At 46.3% G+C, this 25,000-nt stretch overlaps 6 non-coding genes across 6 annotated transcripts; all 6 read right to left on the bottom strand.

The window, feature by feature from the left end:
- Positions 1–4,925: 4,925 nt before the first annotated feature.
- Positions 4,926–5,007, bottom strand: TRNAS-AGA (transfer RNA serine (anticodon AGA)). Its single transcript has one exon. It is a non-coding gene; the product is annotated as a tRNA-Ser (tRNA).
- A 2,860-nt stretch (positions 5,008–7,867) lies between these two features.
- On the bottom strand, positions 7,868–7,949 carry TRNAS-AGA (transfer RNA serine (anticodon AGA)). Its single transcript has one exon. It is a non-coding gene; the product is annotated as a tRNA-Ser (tRNA).
- Positions 7,950–19,541: 11,592 nt separating this feature from the next.
- On the bottom strand, positions 19,542–19,623 carry TRNAS-AGA (transfer RNA serine (anticodon AGA)). The gene has a single exon. It is a non-coding gene; the product is annotated as a tRNA-Ser (tRNA).
- Positions 19,624–21,122: 1,499 nt separating this feature from the next.
- TRNAH-GUG (transfer RNA histidin (anticodon GUG)) lies at positions 21,123–21,194 on the bottom strand. The gene has a single exon. It is a non-coding gene; the product is annotated as a tRNA-His (tRNA).
- A 1,289-nt stretch (positions 21,195–22,483) lies between these two features.
- On the bottom strand, positions 22,484–22,565 carry TRNAS-AGA (transfer RNA serine (anticodon AGA)). The gene has a single exon. It is a non-coding gene; the product is annotated as a tRNA-Ser (tRNA).
- A 1,499-nt stretch (positions 22,566–24,064) lies between these two features.
- On the bottom strand, positions 24,065–24,136 carry TRNAH-GUG (transfer RNA histidin (anticodon GUG)). The gene has a single exon. It is a non-coding gene; the product is annotated as a tRNA-His (tRNA).
- Positions 24,137–25,000: the final 864 nt, after the last annotated feature.

The following is a 25,000-nucleotide window of genomic DNA, read 5'->3' as shown; positions in this document are numbered from 1 at the left end:
TCCTGGCCGCCTGCTTGTGAACTGGCAGGAGTCAAAGATCACACATACACTGGTGGGCCTGTGATGGGACACCAATGCAGAGAAACACACCTGGCGCAGATATTCTATTCTGTTTATTAGACCTGCATCTCCCCTGTACCTCCTCAAGCCATCTGTATGTGAAGCAAGAAAGAGTTAAGGAACGGTCCATCTACAATTGTGTTACTCCTGAGGCGGAAAGCCGGGAGCCTTGATCTGAGCTGTTTTTAACATTTTGTGTGTTTACTGTACTTTTAAAATTGAAATCTTGCACTCGCTCTTCCTGACTCACCCTGACTCCGCAGTGCAGCTGATAACTAGCTGACACTGCCTGTCCCCCACAAACGCTGCTTCTGGGCGCCATTGGCACGCCGAGGGAGAGCGTAGCCACGCCCATACCTGTTGGCCACGCCCCCCGCTATCGCATCGCTTAAAGCGCGCCGGAAACGAGCGACGCTTCACTAATTGTGTTACTCCTGAGGCGGAAAGCCGGGAGCCTTGATCTGAGCTGTTTTTAACATTTTGTGTGTTTACTGTACTTTTAAAATTGAAATCTTGCACTCGCTCTTACTGACTCACCCTGACTCCGCAGTGCAGCTGATAACTAGCTGACACTGCCTGTCCCCCACAAACGCTGCTTCTGGGCGCCATTGGCACGCCGAGGGAGAGCGTAGCCACGCCCACACCTGTTGGCCACGCCCCCTCCAATGTCATCAGCTGCTACTATAAGCCATGTGCCACCCTCGGAAGCGCAGTGGACGAGCGCAGCGGGCACGCCGTTTGCGCGCCGAAGGCGCGCTAAGGGCAAGCTCGTCTGCGCTCGTCCGCGATGAGGACGCGCCTAGCGCCACAAACCCTGTCTGTCTTAGCCTGCAATCGCCTGGCTACACCCGCGACACGCTGCTCTACCTACGAGGGTACGCACACGAAGGTAAGCTCACCTTTGAAGAGACTGCGTCTCCCTTAACTGATTTCACTCATAAGGGCCTAATTGCAGGAGGCCTCCTGAATGTCAGATCCTTACCGAAGCACGCCACCGAAATTAATCTTCTTATAGATTCCCACCACTTAGATGTACTTTTTCTTACTGAGACCTGGACACACGCCAACTGTGAGACCGACTTAGCTTCTGCCTGCCCCTTAAATTTTAACATCCTTCATCTTCCCAGACCCAAAGGCCGCGGCGGCGGAGTTGGGGTCATCTTCCGAGCCGCGTGGCAGATTAATACCATTGATATCGATCCGGTACCTGGGATCGAGCTCTTTGGTCTGGCCATAAACTGTCACTCTGGAGGCATATTTACGGTGATCATCTGCTACCGACTGCCTGGGGCCTTTCTCCTTTCGCAACAGCAAATGCTCCTCACGACCATCACCAATATGGCAACCTCTCATAGCAAACTTATCATTCTAGGAGATTTCAATCTCTGGCCAAATGGCAGCCTGGACACCGGGTTGGGAAACCTTCTACTGTCCTGCGAGAACGTGGGCCTTTGCCAACTGATAAAGGTCCCCACTCACTCTGCAGGCAATCGTCTCGACCTCATCTTTTCGAGTCCGGGCCTAACTCAAGTAGGCGACATTCTGCCTATGAGCTGGACTGATCACTCGCTCATTAAACTTTATATCAATAATGCCACAATAAGAAAGCCCAAGAATCATCCGCCACCACAATTCTCTTACCGAAACTGGAAAGCTTTAGATAAACTTAGCACCTCCACCAAAGTCTTCGAAGTTCAGGATAGATTCTCTCCCACTAGTTCAGTGGAAAACAATTATAGATCCTTTAGTTCGAGAATCACCTCCATTGCGGACTCGGTTGCCCCTCTAAAACATTGCAAACCCAAAGGTAGAGCACCTGCTCCCTGGTACAACGAGTCCCTCAAATCCCTCAAATCAGCCTGTAAACAGGCTGAGAGAAAGTGGAGACAAGGTTACTGCAATATCAACAAAGCCCGCTGGAAAAAGTTACTCCAGGACTACAAAACCGCCATTGCAGAAAGTAAGGCGAACTACTACTGCTCTACTATAGCCAATGCGGCCAATAGTTCTAAAAGTATATTTCAGATCCTGGACAATATCATGCATCCTGACTGTGTTAAAAATTCTATTCCCCCATCTCAGACCCTTTGTGACAGTCTCGCTCAGTTTTTTACTGATAAAATTGAGACTATCATCAATAATCTGGCAATGTCTCCGGCACATCTTCACTTGACTCCTCCTGAAGTTGGCTTCACCAATCCTGACTGTCCAAGGTTAGCCTGTCCTCCCCTGAATGAGCTCCTGGACTTCCCTCCTATCTCTCAAGTAGAGTTTGAGAAAGTTGCATTGGCCATCACCTCTGGATCCCCCCTTGACCCTCTGCCTCCGAAAATCTGGAAAGCTTGTGGGCACGAATTATTTCATACTTTACGGATGATTTGCAATCAATCCCTCAGGTGTGGTATCGTCCCCATTCCCTGGAAGCAAGCGCTCATCACCCCGCTATTAAAGAAACCCACGCTGAATCCAGAATGTCTGTCCAACTTTCGCCCTATATCACTTTTGCCATTCCCGGTGAAGGTACTCGAACGTTGGGTCAGCAACTGCCTCTCAAACCATCTCGAGCAGCACCACGTCTTAGACGAATTCCAATTCGGGTTTCGCCCGGCCCATGGCACTGAAACTGCTGTGCTCACTGCCATGGAGGAGCTTCGAATGCGTGCAGACAGGGGCCAAGCCGTGGCCTTGATTTTATTGGATCTGTCTGCCGCATTCGATACGGTCAATCATGGGATTTTGCTTGAGAGGTTAAGAGAGGCAGGGATCGCTGGTACGGCCCTGCTTTGGTTTTATTCATATCTTAGTGACAGACAACAGGCTGTATCCCTTCCCCCATACCAATCGGCCTTTTCCCCTGTCCCTCACGGTGTTCCTCAGGGCTCCTCTATTAGCCCGATTCTTTTTAATGTTTACCTGAAACCACTGGTTCTGCTAATCAAATCGCACAAGGTGACCACAGTAAATTATGCAGACGACACTCAGCTGTTGCTTTCTTGGGAGGGCGAAGAATCCATCCCCTTAGAAGCTTTTCACAACTGTCTAAGAGACACCGCTAGCTGGTTGCACCGGAATTCCCTCCAGTTCAACTCCGCGAAAACCGAGGTTTTGTTCTGTCCGGCGAGCCGCATTCCCTGCCCTCTGCCTGCTGAGTTCTGGCCCCCGGAAAACTCTAACAACCCACCACCCGTCACCAGTGTTCGCAATCTGGGCGTCATGCTAAACCACCAGCTGAGCATGGAAACGCAGGTCTCAAGAACAGTTGCTACCTGCTCAGCCCTCATGCGCTCACTGCGCAAGGTTCTGCCTCTTTTACCACCCCCGGCCCGAGCATTGATAGTCAGGTGTACTATTCTCAGTCGCCTTGACTACTGTAATGCTCTCCTGTTTGAATCCCCTGTGACACTACTGGACAGACTCCAACGAGTTCAGTCGGCAGCAGCCAAACTGGCTCTTGGTTGGACCAGAAGATCCTCTGCCACCGCTGCGCTGGCCGAGCTGCACTGGCTACCGCTGAAGCAGCGTATTGCCTTCAAGGCCCTCTGTCTGGTCTTCAAGGCACTACATGGTGCAGGACCTAGACCTCTCCAACGCCTGTTCTCGTGGTACACACCCACCAGAACACTTAGGTCTACAACTGCCTGCCTGGTGAAAGTCCCCAAATATAAGAAGTCCAGGATCGGAGGCAGATCTTTCAGAGTGGCTGCAGCTAAGCTGTGGAACAGTTTGCCGGCCGATGTCCGCCAAATCACTCATCTCCTACCCTTTAGGAAACGAATCAAAACTTGGCTCTTTCCTTCACCCCTTTAGCCTGCTAGTTAAAGTTCAACCTCCCTGTCTATAAACCCAGGAGTAGCCACCAGCGCCAGGATACCTGCAAGGTGACAGTTGCGCTTAATAAATGTTTTAAATAAATAAATAAATACACTTTTATTGGGAGGATGCTGCCGTGAGCTCCTCCCAGCTAATCACACAAACAGCAGTAAAGCAAGATAACTACACAGTTAGGGGGGACTGCATGGTTAGGTTTTTGAGGAATTATTGAAACTGACCTCAGTGACCCATAATCAGAGCTGTGGCTAATGACTGCATGCCTAATTATGATGAAGCAAGTACCATAGCTCGTAGGGGCCCCACAACACACTTTTCTTAGCTCATTGAATTAAAGTATAAACTTCTGCCATGTGTGAGTGGTAAAGGCTTGTTAATTTTGTTGCTTTTCAAATTCACGTCTGACAACAAGACGAAGGAACATTGGGGCATCAGACGCTTTGGAAAGTAGCCACCAACCGCAGAGAAAGAGAGAAAGAGGGAAAAGACAGTATGAGGTGTGGAGAAAACAGCAGCAGGTACAAGGAGCTCAAATGAGATTAATGGCGCCTAAATAGAGCACGGAAAGGAACAGTTACAAATCTAAGAAAAGGGAAAGAAAAGACTAGGAAAAAACACAGAAAGAGCTTGTAGATGAAATTCTCTTCCAGGAACAGCAGGTTAAGAGAAATTACACAGGGAGCTGTTAAGCTTGTAACACGGGGGAGAATAGAAAAGAAACTGCAGTTTTATGAAGTGTGTTTGCCTAATCCAGCTAGCACTTTTATTTTATTTCTCTATTTGCTTCTTTTATTGGTAAAGTAAGTTTCAAGTGCATGCACAGGTATGACCGAGAGAGCCAGGGTATAATAATTTGAAGCGTTTGCACCAGCGCTAATGAAGGACGAGAGTTATAGCAAAGATATGAAAGGGGGAGCGATAATAAATATGTGATATGGCAATAGTGACACCAAAATAAGCCACCTATTTATAAAACTGACATGGAAGAAATACTAAAGGTTAACTTCTGAAATTGTAGCCGATGTTAAAAAGATTCTCGTTGTCGGCAGGATTCGAACCTGCGCGGGGAGACCCCAATGGATTTCTAGTCCATCGCCTTAACCACTCGGCCACAACAACTGACTGCAAGGTGTGTGCTCATAATCTGTATGCAAGTTTTCAAGGTGTCCCACAGCAAATTCCTGATATTCTGCAATGCACTTTTTAAAAATAAGGTTTTTTTCAGCAGGCACATTCTCTCCTAAAAACAAAAATTGCATGCGTATATCTCTAGTTTGGAATACCATAGGCTTGCATGCATACTCTCATGGGTCACTCAAATTTTTTGGACCCTATTGCACTCTGTTTTCGTGCTGCTTTTAGTATATGTCCCATATTAAAGAAGTCTACCATCTTTGAGTATTTGAGGCTCCTTTGTAAGTGCTTTATATTTTTTCCTTGAAGAGCTATATAATAAAGGGGTCCGGGAAGGATTGCATTTATGGAAGATAAAAGAAGGCCCACTTGTCTCACCAAATGCTGTAGAGAAACCTGATGTTTTACTCATGTTATCCTTAGTTCGTTTTTGTTAGACCTTGCATTCTTAAGGTGGTCCCAACCCCAACTTATTGCTTTTCACCTCCGCATTTTGCTGTATCTTTTTGTTGGCCTTAGGACTCTGATCACTTTATCGCTACTAATCAGTGCTGAAGTGCACGTGCTTCTTCCCTAATCATGTGTATAATTGGAGTATACCTGACTGACAGATTTAATTTACTTGAAAGCCCCTTGTAAAGTGGTATACCATATACCCAGGGACTGATTGTGCCGCCCAAAGAAATAGCATTTCAAACCTGTCTCAAGCCTGCTACTGCAGTGCCTGTGCTGCAGTGTACTGCCACTTCGACTTGGCATTTAAAACTACTTGCCAAGCCTTAAACTCCAATTTTATTACATATCAGTAACCCCTAAGGTCGGCCCTAGGTAGTCCTAGGGGCATCATGCTATGTAAGTAAAAGGTAAGACATGTACTGTGGTAGTTTGTATGTACTAGTAGTATCAAACAGTCTATTACATTTTTCACTACTGTGAGGTCTGCCCCTCTCATAGGTTAGCATTGGGTATTCCCTTATACTTTTTGGGGGGTAATTCCATATCAGAGAGGAGAAGCTTTATTTATTTATTGATAAATCCTATCTACTGGTGAGGTTGGATTTAATCTTACTATTGTATAAATGCCTTTTTTAGAGAGTGAGCATTTCTCTGAACTTACTGCTCTATTTGCATTGAAACCTGTCTTCGATTGACGTCTGGATTGGGCTGCGAGACAGCTACATATGTGCATTCCCTGTAGACAGCCACAACACAGGTCACTCAACTGCAACTGCATTCATCTGCATTCTGATTAGCCTGGGGGAGAGCTCCGCTCCCCTTACCGCAAATATGTTCAAGAACGATAATTTATGTCAGTAAGGACAGTATACCTACATCTTATAATCATGTGTGTTTAAATAATTTGTTGTTAGATCGTTTAAATATTGAAAAGGATCTGTTTTTAATAGACATTTTACAAAAACAACTGGTACATTTGGGAATTCTGTAAAGGAAAAACCCAACTGCCGTGACATTGCCAACCACAATGCCGTGACTAGGATTCGAACCGAGGTTGCTGCGGCTACATCGCAGAGTACTAACCACTATACGATCACGGCGAGCTACTTGGGCTCAATAACTTACAGTGACATGAAGAAATTATAATTCGGAACACTCAGGGCTACTCCTGTGATAGGCTGAATGTGTTCATTGCTTCCTCATTCCTTATACAAAGGCTTTATCTCCTCAGTGGTTGATAGGCTGAAACCGTTTCCTGGCCGCCTGCTTGTGAACTGGCAGGAGTCAAAGATCACACATACACTGGTGGGCCTGTGATGGGACACCAATGCAGAGAAACACACCTGGCGCAGATATTCTATTCTGTTTATTAGACCTGCATCTCCCCTGTACCTCCTCAAGCCATCTGTATGTGAAGCAAGAAAGAGTTAAGGAACGGTCCATCTACACTTTTATTGGGAGGATGCTGCCGTGAGCTCCTCCCAGCTAATCACACAAACAGCAGTAAAGCAAGATAACTACACAGTTAGGGGGGACTGCATGGTTAGGTTTTTGAGGAATTATTGAAACTGACCTCAGTGACCCATAATCAGAGCTGTGGCTAATGACTGCATGCCTAATTATGATGAAGCAAGCACCATAGCTCGTAGGGGCCCCACAACACACTTTTCTTAGCTCATTGAATTAAAGTATTAACTTCTGCCATGTGTGAGTGGTAAAGGCTTGTTAATTTTGTTGCTTTTCAAATTCACGTCTGACAACAAGACGAAGGAACATTGGGGCATCAGACGCTTTGGAAAGTAGCCACCAACCGCAGAGAAAGAGAGAAAGAGGGAAAAGACAGTATGAGGTGTGGAGAAAACAGCAGCAGGTACAAGGAGCTCAAATGAGATTAATGGCGCCTAAATAGAGCACGTAAAGGAAAAGTTACAAATCTAAGAAAAGGGAAAGAAAAGACTAGGAAAAAACACAGAAAGAGCTTGTAGATGAAATTCTCTTCCAGGAACAGTAGGTTAAGAGAAATTACACAGGGAGCAGTTAAGCTTGTAACACGGGGGAGAATAGAAAAGAAAATGCAGTTTTATGAAGTGTGTTTGCCTAATCCAGCTAGCACTTTTATTTTATTTCTCTATTTGCTTCTTTTATTGGTAAAGTAAGTTTCAAGTGCATGCAAAGGTATGACCGAGAGAGCCAGGGTATAATAATTTGAAGCGTTTGCACCAGCGCTAATGAAGGACGAGAGTTATAGCAAAGATATGAAAGGGGGAGCGATAATAAATATGTGATATGGCAATAGTGACACCAAAATAAGCCACCTATTTATAAAACTGACATGGAAGAAATACTAAAGGTTAACTTCTGAAATTGTAGCCGATGTTAAAAAGATTCTCGTTGTCGGCAGGTTTCGAACCTGCGCGGGGAGACCCCAATGGATTTCTAGTCCATCGCCTTAACCACTCGGCCACAACAACTGACTGCAAGGTGTGTGCACATAATCTGTATGCAAGTTTTCAAGGTGTCCCACAGCAAATTCCTGATATTCTGCAATGCACTTTTTAAAAATAAGGTTTTTTTCAGCAGGCACATTCTCTCCTAAAAACAAAAATTGCATGCGTATATCTCTAGTTTGGAATACCATAGGCTTGCATGCATACTCTCATGGGTCACTCAAGTTTTTTGGACCCTATTGCACTCTGTTTTCGTGCTGCTTTTAGTATATGTCCCATATTAAAGAAGTCTACCATCTTTGAGTATTTGAGGCTCCTTTGTAAGTGCTTTATATTTTTTCCTTGAAGAGCTATATAATAAAGGGGTCCGGGAAGGATTGCATTTATGGAAGATAAAAGAAGGCCCACTTGTCTCACCAAATGCTGTAGAGAAACCTGATGTTTTACTCATGTTATCCTTAGTTCGTTTTTGTTAGACCTTGCATTCTTAAGGTGGTCCCAACCCCACCTTATTGCTTTTCACCTCCGCATTTTGCTGTATCTTTTTGTTGGCCTTAGGACTCTGATCACTTTATCGCTACTAATCAGTGCTGAAGTGCACGTGCTTCTTCCCTAATCATGTGTATAATTGGAGTATACCTGACTGACAGATTTAATTTACTTGAAAGCCCCTTGTAAAGTGGTATACCATATACCCAGGGACTGATTGTGCCGCCCAAAGAAATAGCATTTCAAACCTGTCTCAAGCCTGCTACTGCAGTGCCTGTGCTGCAGTGTACTGCCACTTCGACTTGGCATTTAAAACTACTTGCCAAGCCTTAAACTCCAATTTTATTACATATCAGTAACCCCTAAGGTAGGCCCTAGGTAGTCCTAGGGGCATCATGCTATGTAAGTAAAAGGTAAGACATGTACTGTGGTAGTTTGTATGTCCTAGTAGTATCAAACAGTCTATTACATTTTTCACTACTGTGAGGTCTGCCCCTCTCATAGGTTAGCATTGGGTATTCCCTTATACTTTTTGGGGGGTAATTCCATATCAGAGAGGAGAAGCTTTATTTATTTATTGATAAATCCTATCTACTGGTGAGGTTGGATTTAATCTTACTATTGTATAAATGCCATTTTTAGAGAGTGAGCATTTCTCTGCACTTACTGCTCTATTTGCATTGAAACCTGTCTTCGATTGACGTCTGGATTGGGCTGCGAGACAGCTACATATGTGCATTCCCTGTAGACAGCCACAACACAGGTCACTCAACTGCAACTACATTCATCTGCATTCTGATTGGCCTGGGGGAGAGCTCCGCTCCCCTTACCGCAAATATGTTCAAGAACGATAATTTATGTCAGTAAGGACAGTATACCTACATCTTATAATCATGTGTGTTTAAATAATTTGTTGTTAGATCGTTTAAATATTGAAAAGGATCTGTTTTTAATAGACATTTTACAAAAACAACTGGTACATTTGGGAATTCTGTAAAGGAAAAACCCAACTGCCGTGACATTGCCAACCACAATGCCGTGACTCGGATTCGAACCCAGGTTGCTGCGGCCACAACGCAGAGTACTAACCACTATACGATCACGGCGAGCTACTTGGGCTCAATAACGTGCAGTGACATGAAGAAATTATAATTCGGAACACTCAGGGCTACTCCTGTGATAGGCTGAATGTGTTCATTGCTTCCTCATTCCTTATACAAAGGCTTTATCTCCTCAGTGGTTGATAGGCTGAAACCGTTTCCTGGCCGCCTGCTTGTGAACTGGCAGGAGTCAAAGATCACACATACACTGGTGGGCCTGTGATGGGACACCAATGCAGAGAAACACACCTGGCGCAGATATTCTATTCTGTTTATTAGACCTGCATCTCCCCTGTACCTCCTCAAGCCATCTGTATGTGAAGCAAGAAAGAGTTAAGGAACGGTCCATCTACACTTTTATTGGGAGGATGCTGCCGTGAGCTCCTCCCAGCTAATCACACAAACAGCAGTGAAGCAAGATAACTACACAGTTAGGGGGGACTGCATGGTTAGGTTTTTGAGGAATTATTGAAACTGACCTCAGTGACCCATAATCAGAGCTGTGGCTAATGACTGCATGCCTAATTATGATGAAGCAAGCACCATGGCTCGTAGGGGCTGTAGGAAGGTACATCCTGACTATGGTTGCCCCCAACTTTTTGCCCTGTGTTTTAGCTGGTTTTGGACATAGTCGACCTGGGACCCTGCCAATCGGGACCCCAGGCCTACTGCTCTCTCTTTAAAATGGATTCCATGTACCCTAGGTACATTTCCAATTGGTACTGGGCCACCTTATCAGACCCTGTAACTCAGGGCATAGGTGTACCCAGGGCTGCCAGGGGCTGCAGCATGTATTATGCCACCCCTGGCTGGCCTCCTAAATTTGACACAACTGGCTGCATGACAGCTGGGGCAAAGTCGTGTAATCACCCTTTGCTGTAGGTGTAGTATACCTATACCTAACCCTAAAATGGACACACAGATTCCTATCAGTCACTCCTATGGCAGGCCTTGACAATCCTGAAGGCAGAGTGCTTGGAATCGTGTGAGATGGTGCTCTGGCATGAGCTGAGCCCGTCTGCAGCTTGCGGAACCAAGTCCTAATAGCTGTTCCATGATATCGCATACCATATACTCTTAAGTGCATTATAATCCTCGCGGTTAAATGCCAACTTTGGTATTGCTTTATCAAAACATGTCGAGTAAGGTGTCATACGAATTGGAATACTAACCCCTCGCCAATTCTGGCGACGGGGTTAGCATTCCACCCTTCTAGAGGGACACGACATGTATGTAACTGTGAGCCCCGGTTAAAGTTAACTAAAGCCTCAGCTCCACAAAATGGATGCTGCCACCACAGACACGAGTCTGACCTCCTGCTGCTGGGAGTCCTTCCAGCGAGGGAGGCTTGGACAAAGGGTTTCCTGTCCGGGGCGGTGCTAGCACCATCCCAGACAGGGTTTTGTGTATCCTGGGTAGGCAGGGCTTTTCAGGAAGGTGACTGCTGAGTGGCACCCCGGTGCTCACTACGCATAGGCCAGTCAGAACCAGTTCCAGGGGCACACCAGCCCCTGGCCTGGGGAAGTCCGGCAGGGGAGAGGGGTGTAACCACCCCCCTCCTAGTCCCACCCATAGGCAGGACCTAGTCACTGGGTCAGCCCCCTTTTCTAGTATAAAGATGGGAGCGGGCCCCCTGTTCAAATTAGATCATCTTTGGAATCAAGACACGACTTTCTGCGAAAGGACTTCAAGATTTCTTCATCAAGATTCTCCCTTGTGGCTAAGGAGTAGTCACCCTGCATCCGCAGGCACCATCCTAAAGAGCACTGCGGTCTGCTGCAAGTCCTTCATCACGAATCCGACGACCCAGCTCGACGAGACCCGACTTCCCTGGCACCTCTGACCTCTACTCACCTCTACAGCAAAGCTGAGAACCGTGAGTGCGACGAGACCTCGAGGGACCGACGATCGCCAAGACTGCACAACATCTTTACAACAAGCCCACCGTGTCCTCCACTGGTGAGTGCTTTGGGGTCCGAGAAGCCCCGACCCTGCGCAGCTCCAGCACCCAAGGTCAGCCTCCCTGCATCTCCACGATCTGCGTGGGGCCCTTCTGCTGTTTGCTGTGCACCGCGTTGTTTGGCTACTAGCCGGCTGGCTTGTGGCCTTCTGAACGACGCCCGACGACATCACTGCTGCTGGTCTGGTTGCTCCAGACTGGCCCTTGCTTCCTTCTTGAAGAGAGGCACCCCGGACCCTCCTGGTCCACTCCAGACGCCATTTTAGGTCCACCGCGTGGGCTTGAATTTGCCAAGGCTTTGTTGCCCAATCCTGGGTCCAGCGACGCCGACTGCTTCTATCTTCGTGGGACAGCTCGATCCTCCTTCCTGGTCGCCGACAACGCCTCCTGGTCCGTGAGATCTTCGAGCACAGCGTCACCCACTCACCTAATCGAGGTGGCTACCATCCGGTGCCCTCCTGGTGCCCACTGACTACTGGCTAGTAGTCTCGAACTTGGTCCCCTCTGCTTTCAGGTGTCATCTTCCATCGATCCAGGCTTGGATCCACCGAACTTTCTTCACTGGTCGCCTGCCAGCAACTTCTTTCTTCCAGGCTCCTGGTCCGTCAACGAGGATTCCCGACGTCTTTTGAGTCCTATGCAGCTGCAGCCCCTGGGCTAGGTAACTTCGGCATTTCGGTGCCCCAGCATAGCCTCACTATCCAAGGGTCAGAATCTACTTTCGTTTTCTCCCTACCAGGTCGGGTTCGCCCGAGAACACTAACTTTGCAATTTCTAGCTACCATAGACTTTGTCCCGCATCTCGCGTGAGAGTGCACACACTGCACCCGAGTCCCCTGGGTCTCCCAGAAGTAATCTAACGATTCTATAGTCAAGTCCTAGCGATTCCAAAGCCTATTAGTACTGTACTTACCTGCTAGTAATTTCGCATTCCACTTTTCAAGTATATGGTTTTCTCTGCCCCTCGGGCATTTGTATATACTGTGCTAACTTAAGTATTTTTGTAAGAGTTTTGGTTTGTGCTTAGTACCCTGTCCTCATAAAGAGTACAGGGCTGTTGTGATTCTTAATAAATAACTGTTTATTTTCATAACACTTGTGTGGTGTCCTTTCACTTGGTGTTCAAGGGGTATATGTGTGGTATAACAGCTGGCTTAACACGCCCTCTCGAGTCTTTAGCCTTAGACTGCTCGTATCCACGCTACTAGGATAGCTGGTCTATAAGGTTGACTTACAACCAATCATCAATAAGGGTTGCTGGACTGATACATAGTGTTCACTAGAATAGTGAGCACTGCATATCAGGCCACCTTCTCACATTGGTGGCAGCGGTGGGATTTGAGCTTGCTGTTGTTTTGCCACACGTATCCTAAGAATATCTTGTTGAAAGATCACATAAGTACTGTTAGTACATATAACTAAGCTTAGAATACTCTGAGTTCTACTGAACCAGCTGTTGTAGCTCCTCAAGGCTTAGCACACCTTGGCTGCAACTCTTAGCAAGGGATCAGTAGGCAAACACATAGTGTAGGTAGGTGCATCACTTACACCACACTAGAATCAGCATGTCAGACAAAGGAGGAAACTCTGAGTATCCCCTTGTGTCAGTGGACCCTCCACAGGTCCTTACTTCAAAATATGCTGCTCTTAGCTTCCATGAGATGAGACAAGTGTGTACTCTCAGGAAACTAAAACAGGGGTCTAACCCCACCACTTCCTTTCTGATTGGTCTCTTAGAGGCTTATGATGCCAGTAGGGCTGGTAACCCAGACCCTTCTAATCCAGAAGGAAGTTTGCACTCCTTACAGGGACCCTTTGATAGCCAGGAACATCCCCTCCAGGAAGCAGATGATGCTGAGGATGAGGATGAGGACCAGTTGTCAGGGGATGAGGCAGATAAGGGACAGGTAGAAGTCAGTAGACTAACCAGGTCCAACTTAAGCAGACATGAGCTTGGTACTAGGGGACCCCTGGGCCTACTCTCAGGTCAGCTTAACATTGGGAATGGACGAGTTAGGTCTCTATCAAGAGGCTCTAACATATCCTTTCGAACCAATGGCTCTCTCAACTCTTCTCACAGAGGGATGTCTTCCCCTAAGAGGAGAGTGTATGAAGCTGAAGAAAGGGCAATCAAACTGAGGATTGAAAGGGAAGAACTTGCCCTGGCCAAAGAGAGACTTGCCCTTGCTAGAGAGCAAGAATTATGTGGGCTACAGCCCACTGGTGGCAGCAATAAACCTAGCAATAGGGAAAGGAGTTTTGATACAAAGCACCTGAATAAGATAGTGCCCCCCTTTAAAGAAGGGGATGACATCCACAAATGGATTACTGCTTTGGAGAGAGCCTGCACTGTGCAGGGTGTTCCCCAAAGTCAGTGGGCAGCTATCTTGTGGCTCTCCTTTGATGGTAAAGGTAGAGATAAGCTCCTCACCACAAGGGTGGAGGATGCTAACAATTACAAAATCTTGAAGAATACACTGGTTGATGGGTTTGGTTTAACCACTGAACAATACAGGATGCTGTTCAGAGACACCCAGAAAACTCAGTCTCAAGATTGGACTGACTTTGTTGATTGTGCCACTAAGGCTTTTGAAGGCTGGCTACTGGGTAGTAAGGTTACTGATTTTAAAGGATTGTATAATCTAATTATGAGGGAGCAAATCTTAAATAATTGTCAGAACCAGTTATTACATCAGCACCTGGTAGACTCTGAGTTGACCTCTCCACAGGAATTGGGTAGAAGGGCAGACAAATGGGTCAGAACCAGGGTTAGGCCTAAAAACCAGGGTGGTGACCAGAAAAAGGAATCAACCAAGCCTCAAGAGAAGGGTGGGGATAAATCCACAGAGAAGACTTCCCAAGGGCCCCAAAACTCCAACAAGGGTGGTGGGTCCCAGAACACTCCTTCAGAACAGAAGAAACCTTATTGCCATACCTGTAAACAGGTGGGTCATTACAAAAGTGATGCCAGTTGCCCTAAAAATGGTAATAAGGGAAATATACCCCCAGGTAATACTCCTAAATCTCCTGTTACCACTAGTGGTAATCCCCCAGGTGGTGGGAGTGCCCCCAAGAATGTGGTGGGCATTACTTTGGGCAATCAGGAGGACTATGGCCTAGCCAGGTTCCCTGACCACACTCTTGTCTGTGAGACTGGCATGGGGTTTGCCAACTTCACTACTGGACCCCACATTTTGGGAAAGTATAGACAAGAAGTTTTATTGAATGGTCAGAAAGTTGAGGCATTCAGAGACACAGGGGCCAGCCTCACCATGGTGAGTGACCATCTGGTCCCCTCTGCTCAACTGACCCCTGGTTTTACTTATCAGGTGACAGACATTCATGGAGTGAAGAGAAGGCATCCCATGGCAGTAGTCAAGCTCAGCTGGGGTAATGTCACAGGGCCCATGAGAGTGGCAGTGACAGATAACCTACCTGTAGATTGCTTAATGGGGAATGACCTGGAACTCTCAGCATGGGCTGAGGTGGAACAAGAAACTCACTCCAGAATGATAGGCCTATCCAGACAGGTTAGTGGGGCAGTAATAGCTACAGCCCCAGTCCAAGCACCATTCCTCCCTGAAAAGGTTGGAAGGGCAGGGGTAGCCACTGCCCAGGCTCAGACAGACTTTCCAGAGCAGGATAGGAGGACTGTGACAGTCACAGCCCAAACACAAACTGAGTGCCCTCCTGAAAAGGTTGGCAAGGTTGAAATGGTCTCAGCCTCCACTCAAACAGATAGTGAGGTTGTGAAGCCTGAAACAATGGATCACTCCACTCAAACAGAGAGCATTGAGGAGGAAGAAGAGTCTTCCCCCTCCCAGACACTAGGTGAGAGCCAGCCTCCTCAGGGAACTGACTCTACCCCTGTTGAAGGAACTGCCCCAGAGGTAGTCAGGCCTAGCCTGGCAGAGCCCCTGATGGCAGTGGACCCTTCCCAGGTGGGACCCAGTCTGGAGCAGGTAACCTGCCCCTCTCTACCCTGCCTCAGTCAGCCCAGGGCTGAAGAGATCAGGGAGGCCAGTGGTGGACCCCAAAGGGCCCCCTGTCCAAAAGAACCCCTTAATCAGCAGATTAGGATCACTGAAGCTGGTAAACCTAGCCAAGTGAAAATAGAACAGACTCCTGAGGGATCCCCCTTAAAAGTAGTTAGGGAACTCCCACAGCTGGACACTGTTGGGCACAGCCAAACATGGGGCCTAAAAACCCCAGACCTGACCTGTCCCTCCAGTAAGCCAAACAGAGGGACTCAGCCTCCAGCTTTAGGTAGCCAGAGGCTGACCCTGAGAGCTCAGTGCATCTCAGCTAAAGAAAGAAAGGCACACATGATGAATGGTGATTGGAGGAAGTTGAGCCCAAAGGTAGAGGAGCCTCACTTCAGTACTCAATCCCAGCATCAGCCTTCTTCTTTCCCAAGACACACCAAAGGCAGAGATTCCCTATGGTGGAGACCCTCAGATACCCTTAGGGTGAGGGGTTGCCTAGTGGACCATGACACAGGGGGAAACCAAGCCAGAGCTGGTCCTTCCTTATATGGCCACTTAGGTAATAGAGGCTTACCTGGACAAGGATAGCCTTATCTCCTTTCGTTTGGGGGGGGGGGTTGTGTAGGAAGGTACATCCTGACTATGGTTGCCCCCAACTTTTTGCCCTGTGTTTTAGCTGGTTTTGGACATAGTCGACCTGGGACCCTGCCAATCGGGACCCCAGGCCTACTGCTCTCTCTTTAAAATGGATTCCATGTACCCTAGGTACATTTCCAATTGGTACTGGGCCACCTTATCAGACCCTGTAACTCAGGGCATAGGTGTACCCAGGGCTGCCAGGGGCTGCAGCATGTATTATGCCACCCCTGGCTGGCCTCCTAAATTTGACACAACTGGCTGCATGACAGCTGGGGCAAAGTCGTGTAATCACCCTTTGCTGTAGGTGTAGTATACCTATACCTAACCCTAAAATGGACACACAGATTCCTATCAGTCACTCCTATGGCAGGCCTTGACAATCCTGAAGGCAGAGTGCTTGGAATCGTGTGAGATGGTGCTCTGGCATGAGCTGAGCCCGTCTGCAGCTTGCGGAACCAAGTCCTAATAGCTGTTCCATGATATCGCATACCATATACTCTTAAGTGCATTATAATCCTCGCGGTTAAATGCCAACTTTGGTATTGCTTTATCAAAACATGTCGAGTAAGGTGTCATACGAATTGGAATACTAACCCCTCGCCAATTCTGGCGACGGGGTTAGCATTCCACCCTTCTAGAGGGACACGACATGTATGTAACTGTGAACCCCGGTTAAAGTTAACTAAAGCCTCAGCTCCACAAAATGGATGCTGCCACCACAGACACGAGTCTGACCTCCTGCTGCTGGGAGTCCTTCCAGCGAGGGAGGCTTGGACAAAGGGTTTCCTGTCCGGGGCGGTGCTAGCACCATCCCAGACAGGGTTTTGTGTATCCTGGGTAGGCAGGGCTTTTCAGGAAGGTGACTGCTGAGTGGCACCCCGGTGCTCACTACGCATAGGCCAGTCAGAACCAGTTCCAGGGGCACACCAGCCCCTGGCCTGGGGAAGTCCGGCAGGGGAGAGGGGTGTAACCACCCCCCTCCTAGTCCCACCCATAGGCAGGACCTAGTCACCGGGTCAGCCCCCTTTTCTAGTATAAAGATGGGAGCGGGCCCCCTGTTCAAATTAGATCATCTTTGGAATCAAGACACGACTTTCTGCGAAAGGACTTCAAGATTTCTTCATCAAGATTCTCCCTTGTGGCTAAGGAGTAGTCACCCTGCATCCGCAGGCACCATCCTAAAGAGCACTGCGGTCTGCTGCAAGTCCTTCATCACGAATCCGACGACCCAGCTCGACGAGACCCGGCTTCCCTGGCACCTCTGACCTCTACTCACTTCTACAGCAAAGCTGAGAACCGTGAGTGCGACGAGACCTCGAGGGACCGACGATCGCCAAGACTGCACGGCATCTTTACAACAAGCCCACCGTGTCCTCCACTGGTAAGTGCTTTGGGGTCCGAGAAGCCCTGACCCTGCGCAGCTCCAGCACCCAAGGTCAGCCTCCCTGCATCTCCACGATCTGCGTGGGGCCCTTCTGCTGTTTGCTGTGCACCGCGTTGTTTGGCTACTAGCCGGCTGGCTTGTGGCCTTCTGAACGACGCCCGACGACGTCACTGCTGCTGGTCTGGTTGCTCCAGACTGGCCCTTGCTTCCTTCTTGAAGAGAGGCACCCCGGACCCTCCTGGTCCACTCCAGACGCCATTTTAGGTCCACCACGTGGGCTTGAATTTGCCAAGGCTTTGTTGCCCAATCCTGGGTCCAGCGACGCCGACAGCTTCTATCTTCGTGGGACAGCTCGATCCTCCTTCCTGGTCGCTGACAACACCTCCTGGTCCGTGAGATCTTCGAGCACAGCGTCACCCACTCACCTAATCGAGGTGGCTACCATCCGGTGCCCTCCTGGTGCCCACTGACTACTGGCTAGTAGTCTCGAACTTGGTCCCCTCTGCTTTCAGGTGTCATCTTCCATCGATCCAGGCTTGGATCCACCGAACTTTCTTCACTGGTCGCCTGCCAGCAACTTCTTTCTTCCAGGCTCCTGGTCCGTCAACGAGGATTCCCGACGTCTTTTGAGTCCTATGCAGCTGCAGCCCCTGGGCTAGGTAACTTCGGCATTTCGGTGCCCCAGCATAGCCTCACTATCCAAGGGTCAGAATCTACTTTCGTTTTCTCCCTACCAGGTCGGGTTCGCCCGAGAACACTAACTTTGCAATTTCTAGCTACCATAGACTTTGTCCCTCATCTCGCGTGAGAGTGCACACACTGCACCCGAGTCCCCTGGGTCTCCCAGAAGTAATCTAATGATTCTATAGTCAAGTCCTAGCGATTCCAAAGCCTATTAGTACTGTACTTACCTGCTAGTAATTTCGCATTCCACTTTTCAAGTATATGGTTTTCCGTGCCCCTCGGGCATTTGTATATACTGTGCTAACTTGAGTATTTTTGTAAGAGTTTTGGTTTGTGCTTAGTACCCTGTCCTCATAAAGAGTACAGGGCTGTTGTGATTCTTAATAAATAACTGTTTATTTTCATAACACTTGTGTGGTGTCCTTTCACTTGGTGTTCAAGGGGTATATGTGTGGTATAATAGCTGGCTTAACACGCCCTCTCGAGTCTTTAGCCTTAGACTGCTCGTATCCACGCTACTAGGATAGCTGGTCTATAAGGTTGACTTACAACCAATCATCAATAAGGGTTGCTGGACTGATACATAGTGTTCACTAGAATAGTGAGCACTGCATATCAGGCCACCTTCTCACAGGGGCCCCACAACACACTTTTCTTAGCTCATTGAATTAAAGTATAAACTTCTGCCATGTGTGAGTGGTAAAGGATTGTTAATTTTGTTGCTTTTCAAATTCACGTCTGACAACAAGACGAAGGAACATTGGGGCATCAGACGCTTTGGAAAGTAGCCACCAACCGCAGAGAAAGAGAGAAAAAGGGAAAAGACAGTATGAGGTGTGGAGAAAACAGCAGCAGGTACAAGGAGCTCAAATGAGATTAATGGCGCCTAAATAGAGCACTTAAAGGAACAGTTACAAATCTAAGAAAAGGGAAAGAAAAGACTAGGAAAAAACACAGAAAGAGCTTGTAGATGAAATTCTCTTCCAGGAACAGCAGGTTAAGAGAAATTACACAGGGAGCAGTTAAGCTTGTAACACGGGGGAGAATAGAAAAGAAAATGCAGTTTTATGAAGTGTGTTTGCCTAATCCAGCTAGCACTTTTATTTTATTTCTCTATTTGCTTCTTTTATTGGTAAAGTAAGTTTCAAGTGCATGCACAGGTATGACCGAGAGAGGCAGGGTATAATAATTTGAAGCGTTTGCACCAGCGCTAATGAAGGACGAGAGTTATAGCAAAGATATGAAAGGGGGAGCGATAATAAATATGTGATATGGCAATAGTGACACCAAAATAAGCCACCTATTTATAAAACTGACATGGAAGAAATACTAAAGGTTAACTTCTGAAATTGTAGCCGATGTTAAAAAGATTCTCGTTGTCGGCAGGATTCGAACCTGCGCAGGGAGACCCCAATGGATTTCTAGTCCATCGCCTTAACCACTCGGCCACAACAACTGACTGCAAGGTGTGTGCACATAATCTGTATGCAAGTTTTCAAGGTGTCCCACAGCAAATTCCTGATATTCTGCAATGCACTTTTTAAAAATAAGGTTTTTTTCAGCAGGCACATTCTCTCCTAAAAACTAAAATTGCATGCGTATATCTCTAGTTTGGAATACCATAGGCTTGCATGCATACTCTCATGGGTCACTCAAGTTTTTTGGACCCTATTGCACTCTGTTTTCGTGCTGCTTTTAGTATATGTCCCATATTAAAGAAGTCTACCATCTTTGAGTATTTGAGGCTCCTTTGTAAGTGCTTTATATTTTTTCCTTGAAGAGCTATATAATAAAGGGGTCCGGGAAGGATTGCATTTATGGAAGATAAAAGAAGGCCCACTTGTCTCACCAAATGCTGTAGAGAAACCTGATGTTTTACTCATGTTATCCTTAGTTCGTTTTTGTTAGACCTTGCATTCTTAAGGTGGTCCCAACCCCACCTTATTGCTTTTCACCTCCGCATTTTGCTGTATCTTTTTGTTGGCCTTAGGACTCTGATCACTTTATCGCTACTAATCAGTGCTGAAGTGCACGTGCTTCTTCCCTAATCATGTGTATAATTGGAGTATACCTGACTGACAGATTTAATTTACTTGAAAGCCCCTTGTAAAGTGGTATACCATATACCCAGGGACTGATTGTGCCGCCCAAAGAAATAGCATTTCAAACCTGTCTCAAGCCTGCTACTGCAGTGCCTGTGCTGCAGTGTACTGCCACTTCGACTTGGCATTTAAAACTACTTGCCAAGCCTTAAACTCCAATTTTATTACATATCAGTAACATCTAAGGTAGGCCCTAGGTAGTCCTAGGGGCATCATGCTATGTAAGTAAAAGGTAAGACATGTACTGTGGTAGTTTGTATGTCCTAGTAGTATCAAACAGTCTATTACATTTTTCACTACTGTGAGGTCTGCCCCTCTCATAGGTTAGCATTGGGTATTCCCTTATACTTTTTGGGGGGTAATTCCATATCAGAGAGGAGAAGCTTTATTTATTTATTGATAAATCCTATCTACTGGTGAGGTTGGATTTAATCTTACTATTGTATAAATGCCATTTTTAGAGAGTGAGCATTTCTCTGCACTTACTGCTCTATTTGCATTGAAACCTGTCTTCGATTGACGTCTGGATTGGGCTGCGAGACAGCTACATATGTGCATTCCCTGTAGACAGCCACAACACAGGTCACTCAACTGCAACTGCATTCATCTGCATTCTGATTGGCCTGGGGGAGAGCTCCGCTCCCCTTACCGCAAATATGTTCAAGAACGATAATTTATGTCAGTAAGTACAGTATACCTACATCTTATAATCATGTGTGTTTAAATAATTTGTTGTTAGATCGTTTAAATATTGAAAAGGATCTGTTTTTAATAGACATTTTACAAAAACAACTGGTACATTTGGGAATTCTGTAAAGGAAAAACCCAACTGCTGTGACATTGCCAACCACAATGCCGTGACTCGGATTCGAACCGAGGTTGCTGCGGCCACAACGCAGAGTACTAACCACTATACGATCACGGCGAGCTACTTGGGCTCAATAACGTACAGTGACATGAAGAAATTATAATTCGGAACACTCAGGGCTACTCCTGTGATAGGCTGAATGTGTTCATTGCTTCCTCATTCCTTATACAAAGGCTTTATCTCCTCAGTGGTTGATAGGCTGAAACCGTTTCCTGGCCGCCTGCTTGTGAACTGGCAGGAGTCAAAGATCACACATACACTGGTGGGCCTGTGATGGGACACCAATGCAGAGAAACACACCTGGCGCAGATATTCTATTCTGTTTATTAGACCTGCATCTCCCCTGTACCTCCTCAAGCCATCTGTATGTGAAGCAAGAAAGAGTTAAGGAACGGTCCATCTACACTTTTATTGGGAGGATGCTGCTGTGAGCTCCTCCCAGCTAATCACACAAACAGCAGTAAAGCAAGATAACTACACAGTTAGGGGGGACTGCATGGTTAGGTTTTTGAGGAATTATTGAAACTGACCTCAGTGACCCATAATCAGAGCTGTGGCTAATGACTGCATGCCTAATTATGATGAAGCAAGCACCATGGCTCGTAGGGGCCCCACAACACACTTTTCTTAGCTCATTGAATTAAAGTATAAACTTCTGCCATGTGTGAGTGGTAAAGGCTTGTTAATTTTGTTGCTTTTCAAATTCACGTCTGACAACAAGACGAAGGAACATTGGGGCATCAGACGCTTTGGAAAGTAGCCACCAACCGCAGAGAAAGAGAGAAAGAGGGAAAAGACAGTATGAGGTGTGGAGAAAACAGCAGCAGGTACAAGGAGCTCAAATGAGATTAATGGCGCCTAAATAGAGCACGTAAAGGAACAGTTACAAATCTAAGAAAAGGGAAAGAAAAGACTAGGAAAAAACACAGAAAGAGCTTGTAGATGAAATTCTCTTCCAGGAACAGCAGGTTAAGAGAAATTACACAGGGAGCAGTTAAGCTTGTAACACGGGGGAGAATAGAAAAGAAAATGCAGTTTTATGAAGTGTGTTTGCCTAATCCAGCTAGCACTTTTATTTTATTTCTCTATTTTCTTCTTTTATTGGTAAAGTAAGTTTCAAGTGCATGCACAGGTATGACCGAAAGAGCCAGGGTATAATAATTTGAAGCGTTTGCACCAGCGCTAATGAAGGACGAGAGTTATAGCAAAGATATGAAAGGGGGAGCGATAATAAATATGTGATATGGCAATAGTGACACCAAAATAAGCCACCTATTTATAAAACTGACATGGAAGAAATACTAAAGGTTAATTTCTGAAATTGTAGCCGATGTTAAAAAGATTCTCGTTGTCGGCAGGATTCGAACCTGCGCGGGGAGACCCCAATGGATTTCTAGTCCATCGCCTTAACCACTCGGCCACAACAACTGACTGCAAGGTGTGTGCACATAATCTGTATGCAAGTTTTCAAGGTGTCCCACAGCAAATTCCTGATATTCTGCAATGCACTTTTTAAAAATAAGGTTTTTTTCAGCAGGCACATTCTCTCCTAAAAACAAAAATTGCATGCGTATATCTCTAGCTTGGAATACCATAGGCTTGCATGCATACTCTCATGGGTCACTCAAGTTTTTTGGACCCTATTGCACTCTGTTTTCGTGCTGCTTTTAGTATATGTCCCATATTAAAGAAGTCTACCATCTTTGAGTATTTGAGGCTCCTTTGTAAGTGCTTTATATTTTTTCCTTGAAGAGCTATATAATAAAGGGGTCCGGGAAGGATTGCATTTATGGAAGATAAAAGAAGGCCCACTTGTCTCACCAAATGCTGTAGAGAAACCTGATGTTTTACTCATGTTATCCTTAGTTCGTTTTTGTTAGACCTTGCATTCTTAAGGTGGTCCCAACCCCACCTTATTGCTTTTCACCTCCGCATTTTGCTGTATCTTTTTGTTGGCCTTAGGACTCTGATCACTTTATCGCTACTAATCAGTGCTGAAGTGCACGTGCTTCTTCCCTAATCATGTGTATAATTGGAGTATACCTGACTGACAGATTTAATTTACTTGAAAGCCCCTTGTAAAGTGGTATACCATATACCCAGGGACTGATTGTGCCGCCCAAAGAAATAGCATTTCAAACCTGTCTCAAGCCTGCTACTGCAGTGCCTGTGCTGCAGTGTACTGCCACTTCGACTTGGCATTTAAAACTACTTGCCAAGCCTTAAACTCCAATTTTATTACATATCAGTAACCCCTAAGGTAGGCCCTAGGTAGTCCTACGGGCATCATGCTATGTAAGTAAAAGGTAAGACATGTACTGTGGTAGTTTGTATGTCCTAGTAGTATCAAACAGTCTATTACATTTTTCACTACTGTGAGGTCTGCCCCTCTCATAGGTTAGCATTGGGTATTCCCTTATACTTTTTGGGGGGTAATTCCATATCAGAGAGGAGAAGCTTTATTTATTTATTGATAAATCCTATCTACCGGTGAGGTTGGATTTAATCTCACTATTGTATAAATGCCATTTTTAGAGAGTGAGCATTTCTCTGCACTTACTGCTCTATTTGCATTGAAACCTGTCTTCGATTGACGTCTGGATTGGGCTGCGAGACAGCTACATATGTGCATTCCCTGTAGACAGCCACAACACAGGTCACTCAACTGCAACTGCATTCATCTGCATTCTGATTGGCCTGGGGGAGAGCTCCGCTCCCCTTACCGCAAATATGTTCAAGAACGATAATTTATGTCAGTAAGTACAGTATACCTACATCTTATAATCATGTGTGTTTAAATAATTTGTTGTTAGATCGTTTAAATATTGAAAAGGATCTGTTTTTAATAGACATTTTACAAAAACAACTGGTACATTTGGGAATTCTGTAAAGGAAAAACCCAACTGCTGTGACATTGCCAACCACAATGCCGTGACTCGGATTCGAACCGAGGTTGCTGCGGCCACAACGCAGAGTACTAACCACTATACGATCACGGCGAGCTACTTGGGCTCAATAACGTACAGTGACATGAAGAAATTATAATTCGGAACACTCAGGGCTACTCCTGTGATAGGCTGAATGTGTTCATTGCTTCCTCATTCCTTATACAAAGGCTTTATCTCCTCAGTGGTTGATAGGCTGAAACCGTTTCCTGGCCGCCTGCTTGTGAACTGGCAGGAGTCAAAGATCACACATACACTGGTGGGCCTGTGATGGGACACCAATGCAGAGAAACACACCTGGCGCAGATATTCTATTCTGTTTATTAGACCTGCATCTCCCCTGTACCTCCTCAAGCCATCTGAATGTGAAGCAAGAAAGAGTTAAGGAACGGTCCATCTACACTTTTATTGGGAGGATGCTGCCGTGAGCTCCTCCCAGCTAATCACACAAACAGCAGTAAAGCAAGATAACTACACAGTTAGGGGGGACTGCATGGTTAGGTTTTTGAGGAATTATTGAAACTGACCTCAGTGACCCATAATCAGAGCTGTGGCTAATGACTGGATGCCTAATTATGATGAAGCAAGCACCATGGCTCGTAGGGGCCCCACAACACACTTTTCTTAGCTCATTGAATTAAAGTATAAACTTCTGCCATGTGTGAGTGGTAAAGGCTTGTTAATTTTGTTGCTTTTCAAATTCACGTCTGACAACAAGACGAAGGAACATTGGGGCATCAGACGCTTTGGAAAGTAGCCACCAACCGCAGAGAAAGAGAGAAAGAGGGAAAAGACAGTATGAGGTGTGGAGAAAACAGCAGCAGGTACAAGGAGCTCAAATGAGATTAATGGCGCCTAAGTAGAGCACGTAAAGGAACAGTTACAAATCTAAGAAAAGGGAAAGAAAAGACTAGGAAA

The sequence above is a fragment of the Lissotriton vulgaris genome, unplaced genomic scaffold (genome assembly GCF_964263255.1).
Source record: "Lissotriton vulgaris unplaced genomic scaffold, aLisVul1.2 SCAFFOLD_301, whole genome shotgun sequence".
In the NCBI taxonomy this organism is placed as follows: domain Eukaryota; kingdom Metazoa; phylum Chordata; class Amphibia; order Caudata; family Salamandridae; genus Lissotriton; species Lissotriton vulgaris.
Note: the sequence above shows the minus strand (reverse complement) of the source record. Positions and strands in the feature narration are given on the sequence as shown.